Source organism: Trachurus japonicus, chromosome 11 (genome assembly GCF_045865225.1).
Source record: "Trachurus japonicus isolate A0001 chromosome 11, Traja_1.0".
Lineage (NCBI taxonomy): Eukaryota > Metazoa > Chordata > Actinopteri > Carangiformes > Carangidae > Trachurus > Trachurus japonicus.
Window position 1 is genome coordinate 18,229,789 of NC_140917.1, and position 8,187 is coordinate 18,237,975.

An 8,187-nucleotide genomic window follows, 5' to 3' on the forward strand; every position below is an offset into this window, starting at 1 on the left:
GCTGCAGTTGACTATTACATGTCATGACTATTACAATAAACTACCAGGATAAGCCTTCAAGTATCATATCATAATCAACCTGCACTTGATGGATCCAATTTCATTGTCTCATGGGTGACTGTCCACACCAGTTCATTTATTTCAAGAGAAAGAGGCTTAATTGCTTTTTACCGCGATTTAGATCAGAAGAGTGTCGATAATAATTTGGCAATAATTAATAAATACAAAGCAACATCCAGCATCCGGTTAACTTCGCTTAGCACAAAGACTGGAAATACAGGACAACCTGGATTGGAAATATAAAGCAGCCACCAGCACGCTAAAGCTCACTTAATAAACACACTACTAGATACTCAGCATAAAAACCACACTGCTTTCAGCTTTGAGAGCACCAGGAAGTGTTGGTGTCGCGATCGCGTGCCAATCATCTTGTTGTTGTGTAGGTAGGGTAACCCGCAGGTTTTTTTGTCTGTTCCCACTGAGACTCTACAGCTTGCACACGCGATGCTCTAACCATTAAGCAAACAGACCTGGAGTCACAGACAGTGAGCATAATGGTGCTGGCCGACCTCTCAGGGTTCGACAGCAAACTGGGATCACGCCAGAGTCAGTTGGAATATATACTGTAGTTTGACTGACCTTAGCTAGTGAATGAATGTGTGTGTGTGTTTTTGTGTATTTGGGGCCACAATTCAGCCCTAAAGAGACGAATCCCTCACAAAAGTTTTATTATTTCACATCCAAACCTCAGTCCTGTCCTCAGTCCTCTCTTAATGTGGAGCATCTGTTAGAATAACACATGCAATACATGTAAAGAACAATACAGCATGTATGTAGGCTGGCAGCTTGTGACCCGAACTAAGACTCTGTTTGTATGTTGTTCATGGAAATACGAACCAGTTCCCAATGCAAACTATCAAAGATTAGTCTGTGGACAACAAGAGCTTTCCTGTGTGTGTGTGCATGTATAGGAGGGCGTTTGCTCTGCTGGCTAAACGTCTGTGCAAATTTACATTTAAAGTGTGTGCGTGAGTTCATGTGACTGTCTGCGCGTGATCCCTTGTGTCGGGCTGCATTTATGTGGTTGACTGTGTGTGTTTTTGTGTCAGTAATAACTGGATGCTGACTAAGCACCAGTTGATAGTCAGCAAACGTTTCATCAAGAGGAAGTCGATTGCTTTCACTTCAGCTGAGCCTGAGCGCACACTGAAACCTACACTGCATCACAACATGACGAAAGCAAGAGTGCAGCACAGAAAGACAAAGGAAGAAGTGTATGTTTGTGTGTTTGTTGTTGTTGCTGATCCCTGTCCCTGTCAATCCAAACTAAGACCACCGTCATATCACACTGAAGCTGTGTAACGTCTATTTAGATCCACTCGGTGTCGTCCTACTGGTGTTGGTTGTGGTTTTCAGCAGAATAGAAACACATCACACTTGATAGACAACAGAGGAAACACATCTGGTGGCCATTTACATCTCTGCTTGGCACGTTTGTTATGTTTTTGTGCAGATTTACAAGACACCAAACAGCAATATAACACACACAAGAAGGACTTTTTTAAAAATGCAGCAATGAAAATGAATAAAACAAAATGCCTGTTGCCTCTTTGGTGTTTCGAGCGTGTGGATGTGTGACTCACCAAAAGGCCTTGAAAGCTTCATAAATGTCGTTTAGACGTTGTTGTTTGGTCCAGGCTGCAATCTTAAGCCCTGAAGTCGTACCTGAGGACACACACAAACACACACACACAAAAAGAGTTAAGACTCAGCAAATCAGCACAGTGCACACAGACGCAAACACACAAGCAGTAAGTCATTGTATGTACATTAAATCAATACGGCACAGGCGCTCCAGCGCTCCCCGGCACAAAAATAAATCAGGGGTTGCCAACACATCAGAACACACACAAACCAGAAAAATGCTCGACACAAATTCCCCCCAGCTTCTCTCCTTTCACGAGCCGTGTGCATCAGTAACATGATAGAGCTGCAGCTGTCAAACACAGACATTTTGACACACATTTCTTCACTTAAATGAAGAAATGTAAATGAAAAATTGCTCCAATAAATCAAATTGGAGTTCCTAACAGGAAAATAATACCAAATAGTTGCCTATTGAAGGTTATGGTCTTGTAAGGCAAACTCAGTATGAAACTGTTTTCTGAGCATAAAAAGGTGGAGGAGCTCTGTTATTGACAGGTGTATCACTACATTAGGAACACAATTTAAGATTATTTACCACATAGTTTTAACCTGCCAGTTATTTTAGAGATTCATAATGACGCAACACATCAGAAATGATTCCCAAAGACAAACAATGACATATTTGTTTATTCTGTTTTATGACCTTAAGATTATAAAACGTATTCCCATTTCAACCACTGCTATTTTTGCAAAATAAATGGTTTTAATGACTCCTTATAGCTTTTAGTTTCTTCTTTCTTTCTTTTTTAGGTCAAACAGGTGGGGAACACCTACATCTGATGATATTTATAAGCTCCAGAAGCCGTATATAAAGGAAACAGGTGATAGGTAATAACAACTTCTCATAGTTTCTTATTTTAAAACTGCCAAGACCAGATGCTGGGAGTCCAACCATACCAGCAGCTTGTTTTGTTTTCTGTCCTGTCACAGTCACAGGTGTGTTCCTCAGTGCCTGTTGCAGGTTAATAACAAAAGATGGAGTGATGAAGGAAATGAAAGAGAGCTTGTTTTTCTACCAAAGTACCTTAAACTAGGTGCAGCCCTTCTCAGCCTCCTTGTTTTGTTTTTTTGTTGTTGTTTTAGGGCTTTTTACACTTCACTATTTACAACCCCTAATTATGCGCACTTAATTAGAGCAAGCTCATTATGCAAGCTGACCTGTCCCGGGCTGCCTGCACCCCCAGCCCCTCTTCTCGTGTTGTTTTTGACACAGGCCTACAGAAACTACTGTAAATGCCCCCTCCTCCTCCTCCTCCTTCTCCTCCTCCTCCTCCTCTCTGCAGCGAGCAACCTGAGATGCTGTGTATTCCCGTTTGCCGGAGCCGCGAACAGAAGCAGCGGCTACAAAATGTTTAATATCCGTCCCCTCCGGTCGCCGGTGTTTCACCCGGACACCGCGCTCACCTCGCCGGGTCGTGACAGCCGCTGGCTCCGTGTGTTTGTCCGCTGACCGCTCGGACGGACGGTCGCTCGGTTCTGCGGCGGCTTTTGTTGCATAGGTCCTCCGCTGCTCCTGCAACTGAAGCCAGGGCTTTAAATACGCCTTTAAAGGAATATCTGTCGGAAGAAGAAACGTAGCGCTGGCTTCCGTTGACGTAACGCCTGATTTGCATAAAGGGGCGGGGTCGTGGTGGTGGTATACAAAAGAAGCTGAGACTTTTTTTTAAAGGAGAAGACCGTAAAAATTCAGATGGTAATAAACGAATGCATTCAAGGACACGTTCATATTTTCCTTATGATGCTACGCCGCTATTTTTCACTGACAGATGATACATAATAAACCTTTTTTGCAACATTTATCTTAAAAATACAGGGTGGGTTCAGGCAAAGCTACCATGGCACAGGCAGTGAGTGACCCATACTAGGGTGCATGCAAATTCACATGCAAGTGATATTGATCACATAACTCTAATGTTATCCCTTGTTAGTGAAAGTGATGCTGTTGCAACCATGGTCTCCCCCTACAGTATTATTCCATCACAGATAAATGTTAAGACGGTATCACTTTTGCTTTATGGCTTGACATTACAAATCTTTCGTCAAAAATGTTGGCAATGCATTTTCAGTTCTGAAGAAGAGGTTTGTTCATGGACGGTCAGAGAATAATTACATTAGAGAATAATCATGACTTGTGTTAGGGATCAATACAAGCCCAACGACATTAAAATCCTGCCATGCTGTGTTCAAGTTGAGTGGCACTTAATCTTATAGACAGGTTACTCTGATAGTTTTGAAATCCAATCACAGTTGTGATTGTGTGACAGCTGAATGTTTTTGTAGTGAACAGAAATCTTGATAAAAGTGCTCAAAACTGCCTCACACAGAAAGAACTTGTTGGAGAAGCTGACAAATGAAATGCTCTTTTGGCATGATGAGGTGGCACCAAAACAAACCTAAAATACTTCTTCACACTGTTGATGTATTGAAATAGCCTACACAAACAATTGTGAGTGGTATGAACAAGTCTTGAGAAAAATACTTTTAAACAGCACCTATAGTCAAAGTGGAATTTACTCTTCTGAAGAGAACGGGGCAGACATATGTAGATATGACTTGTTTTTAAATGATTTCCTCAACTTGAATTCAATGTCACAATTCAATTGTAGCTGAACCCAAATGCAAACAACAAGGCAGCAGTTAAAGAGCTTTATTGAGGAACCGTGGGGTGTTGATGACAGCTGAGAGGGCCGAGACACAGATGGGAAGGTCGTGGACAGACCTGGGGAATCGTAGAATCAGAAGATGAGGTCAAACCAGGAGCACTCACAGGTTGTTGAGGGTGTTTCTCATGGCAGGCGACACAGGGCTCTCCGGATGACACTGAAATTGGGGCGTGCCACACAGCCACAGGCAGATAGGAACCAGTGAATAGATGAAATTGAAGGTCAGGGAAGGTAAGCTGTTTTGTCTACAAGGGCAGAGACAAGGAGAGGTTATCAAAGGCAAGTCGAGGCAAAACCAGGGGAACCAATCCAAGAGAGAGTGCTGGAAGGTCTGGCATAGGTGCTGAGAAGATCCTGTGTACTGGGACTGGTTATACACAGGCTTGATTGGTGATATGGTGCAGCTGGGAACAACAGGTGACACTGACGAGCTGACGAGCAAGTGCAGCAGGGTGGAGAACTGGAGTAACCGTCAGCAGCAGCAGGGAGGAGCAGGCAGAGACAATGATAATACATTTTATTTCATAGGTGCCTTTCTGTCACTCAAGGACACCTTACAGTTAATAATATAGAATATAAGAAAATGCAAAATAATCAACAAAAAACACAGAAAGTGGGGAGCTGCCGACCCATGTTGAGGCTACAGTCCTCAATGCAGGCGGCACTTTCCTGCATGATCAATTAAAAGGCAATAAAAAGCCCCAAAAATATACTTAAAAACACTGAGAGTGAACAAGATTAAAAAGAAGATATGAGAAGTTAAGATTAGAAAGTGCAATTAAAACAAATCAAAGGGAAAAAGAAAAAAATGAGAAAAACGATCTGACTTTACCTGAAATCATCTCATAACTTTTAAAAGATGTATAAGATTTCACATAGGAAGACATATTAAATTGGAAAATATGATGCTTTGTTATAGACAATAATGGTCAACTATGAAAATAGGTTGCATTAAACCTAATTGTGGATGCAATTAGTAAACAGTTTGAAATTATATATCTGTTCATCATGTATTATTTCAATGAATTAAGGTATTCAACAGGAACCAAAGTCAAAGCTTGAAACATGTCACAATGTCAGCCATTAAACTTTCCGTCATGTATTCATTTGGTTGTATTTCCTTCTTTTGATACAGAAAACAACAACACTCCCTTTGTTCTTTTAGCCAAATGTTAAAACTGAAATTTCAGCTTTCTGTTAAATTCAGACAATACTGCTGATTCTCTGCAGAAGTTATAACAACAATAGATGGCATGTGTTTGCTTGATTGCATGTTCATGTTGTGAGGTAAGAGCACATGACACAACCATTTGTGGTTCATCAGTTTAGCTGATGTTGTGTTTAAACCTGAGCAGCAGCAAGTCCATGCTGTAATAAACCTGTAAGTCTGCTGTCTGCATTTCTCTCTGGCTGATGTTACCTGCCTCCGAGGGTGAAAACACACCTGACCAGATCGTCTTTAGTCTGTCTGCAGGCTGGGTCTTGAAGAGTCCAACAACTTGAATATGTACATGCTACCTTCAAATCAGCAACAAACATGTGGTGAGACCGCTTTTAAAGAACTGTGGGGTGTTGACATCCAGACTGGTGACATAGTTTGGTTTCTGCGACCTATTTGAAGAGTACCTGCCAGACAGAAATGTGAAGAGACAAAACAAACAACAAAAAAAGGGTCATGCAAGAAGTGACAGAAGCAGGTGTCAATGTCAGGTAACAATAAGTCCATTTGTGTTTTTCAGCGGAGAAAATACAAATACAGTTGTAGGTGTAAGGTGAGGGATTGTGATGTGTTCAGGAGCTCACAGCTAAATACTTTTATCCATCCATCCATCCATCTTCCTCTGCTGATCCGGATGGATAAATACTTTTATGTAAAAAAAAAAAATTTTTAAAGGCAGATCAGCGTCGTCATCTTGTTCACGACCTGGACACAGCTGTTTTCCACCATCATAACTGAACTTAATGCCCCCTGTCAATTGATTTGTCTTGGTGTTTTTTGATTTGCACAAACATGAAACCATCAAAAACAATAAGCTACAGAGTTATATGTATGCAGAGGACAATTCTGTGTTGGAGGAATTTAACCTGGGAGTGAAAAAATTGCACTTATCTTAGTTATTTCTAGATCAGTCTGGTGAGATTCTGAATTTGCCTGACAAATCCCATGAAAAGACCAAATATAGAATTCATTCTTCAATACTGACACTATTACTTATTAACAATAACCATGGATGGTGAGTCCAAAATAGGACAATGCAAAAATAACATCAAACAAGTGGCCCGTGTTGGTGTGTGCACATCGAGATATGAAATACAACCAGGAAGTTGCATCTGAGCTAACAGGTCTTGAGTCTGTTTTTAAACATTATCTTTAAGTGTCCTAAACGGCAGAAATGTGGAGTTACGTTACACAGTAATCAATCAGTAACGCACACTTGCATGAATTTGACTGGCCAACCCCAATTCCACATACTCCATCCTGCTGCCATAAACACTCACTGTCACTCACTGTCATTGTCTGAGTAATGTTTGCTAAAAAAAAAATAAAAAAAATCATCTTTGTTCTATTGTTTTTGTTGAATATGCATAAAATTATCCTTTAATAGCACATGTGTTCTCCATCAGTAGATAATGTTTGTCATTCAGCCTCCTCCTCCACACTCATATTTATGTGTTTTTGTTTTTCAGCCACCACAAAGAGTCACAAACAGAGCTTAAGCACCACAGGCTGCTCTAGATGCCACAGTGCCAAGCTAAGAGGAGTTTCTGTGTTGTTTTCTCACCGTGCTGTCCTTAACTAGAGCTACTGTTCTGACACTGCTGAGTTTTTCAAGTGTTTTGGTCTGAAGTTGCAGCACAAACAGCAATTGTCCCAAAGTTAAAGTTTGTGGATTAGTGGAAACTGATTAAACGCTGCAGGGGGAGACAGAAAACAACTTATCTTCCACTGCAGCCAAGGCACGAGTGGACCTGCACGTTGAGAGATTAACAGCTTCTTATGGTTTTATGTAAACGAACAAATGTCCAACACAGGACGTACACAGACGCTTGCACAAAGTTCACACTCCCACACACACACACACACACAATATCTGATGGTCATTTAAGGGCATTTCAGTGGAGCTTTGGTGTAAAAGGGCCTTGACTAGCATCACTGAGAGGTCAGAGGTCACTCTCTCTGAGGCACCCCTGCAGGGAGTCAGTGTCCTTCACAAGGACACGAGAGCAGAGTGGACACAGTCTGTTCTAACTATATCTTCATTAACACGATGCCACTCTGCTGCCCAAGCAGAGAGAGCAGGGATTAAAGAGCTGAATTAGATGGTCAATTAACTGATTGGTTAAAATGTTTTATCTATTTAAATGTGATGATTTGCTGAGTTTCTTTTATGAATATTTAATCATTCATATACATTGTAAATTGATGGAAAAGGACAAAGGGTGCAACCACCCTGAGCTTGGAAATCATTATAAACATAAGTTGATATTTTTCCAGCATCTGCTTGTCAAACAGTTTACCAATCAGCACATATTATATATTATATATATTATTAGCAGATGATCTTATTAGGGAAAAAATTGTAAATTGCAGTCCTATCATATTGATATGTTGAGTTGTGACTTGAATAGCCTGTCTTTATATCAAATGGTGCCCTCTTCTGGTGAGCTCAAAGAAGTGCACTTGTAGTTGATAACAGCCTTAAGTTCTGGGATGGGCACAGTAAAATATGTACATGAAACTATTTTAAGATCAATGACTGTCAAATTTAACACAGAGAACATTTTTTCGGTGAATTAATATGTACTGACCCAGGTC

The 8,187-nt window shown here is 40.8% G+C and overlaps 1 protein-coding gene across 1 annotated transcript in view; it reads right to left on the reverse strand.

The window, feature by feature from the left end:
- slc45a4a (solute carrier family 45 member 4a) overlaps positions 1 to 3,228 on the reverse strand; it is a 48,999-nt gene extending 45,771 nt beyond the window's left edge. The window contains exons 1-2 of the mRNA XM_085791498.1: positions 3,112 to 3,228; positions 1,644 to 1,725 (exon numbers count right to left, since the gene is read on the reverse strand). The gene's annotated coding sequence lies outside the window, so the exon portion shown is untranslated. The remainder of the gene's footprint in view (positions 1 to 1,643; positions 1,726 to 3,111) is intronic.
- Positions 3,229 to 8,187: the final 4,959 nt, after the last annotated feature.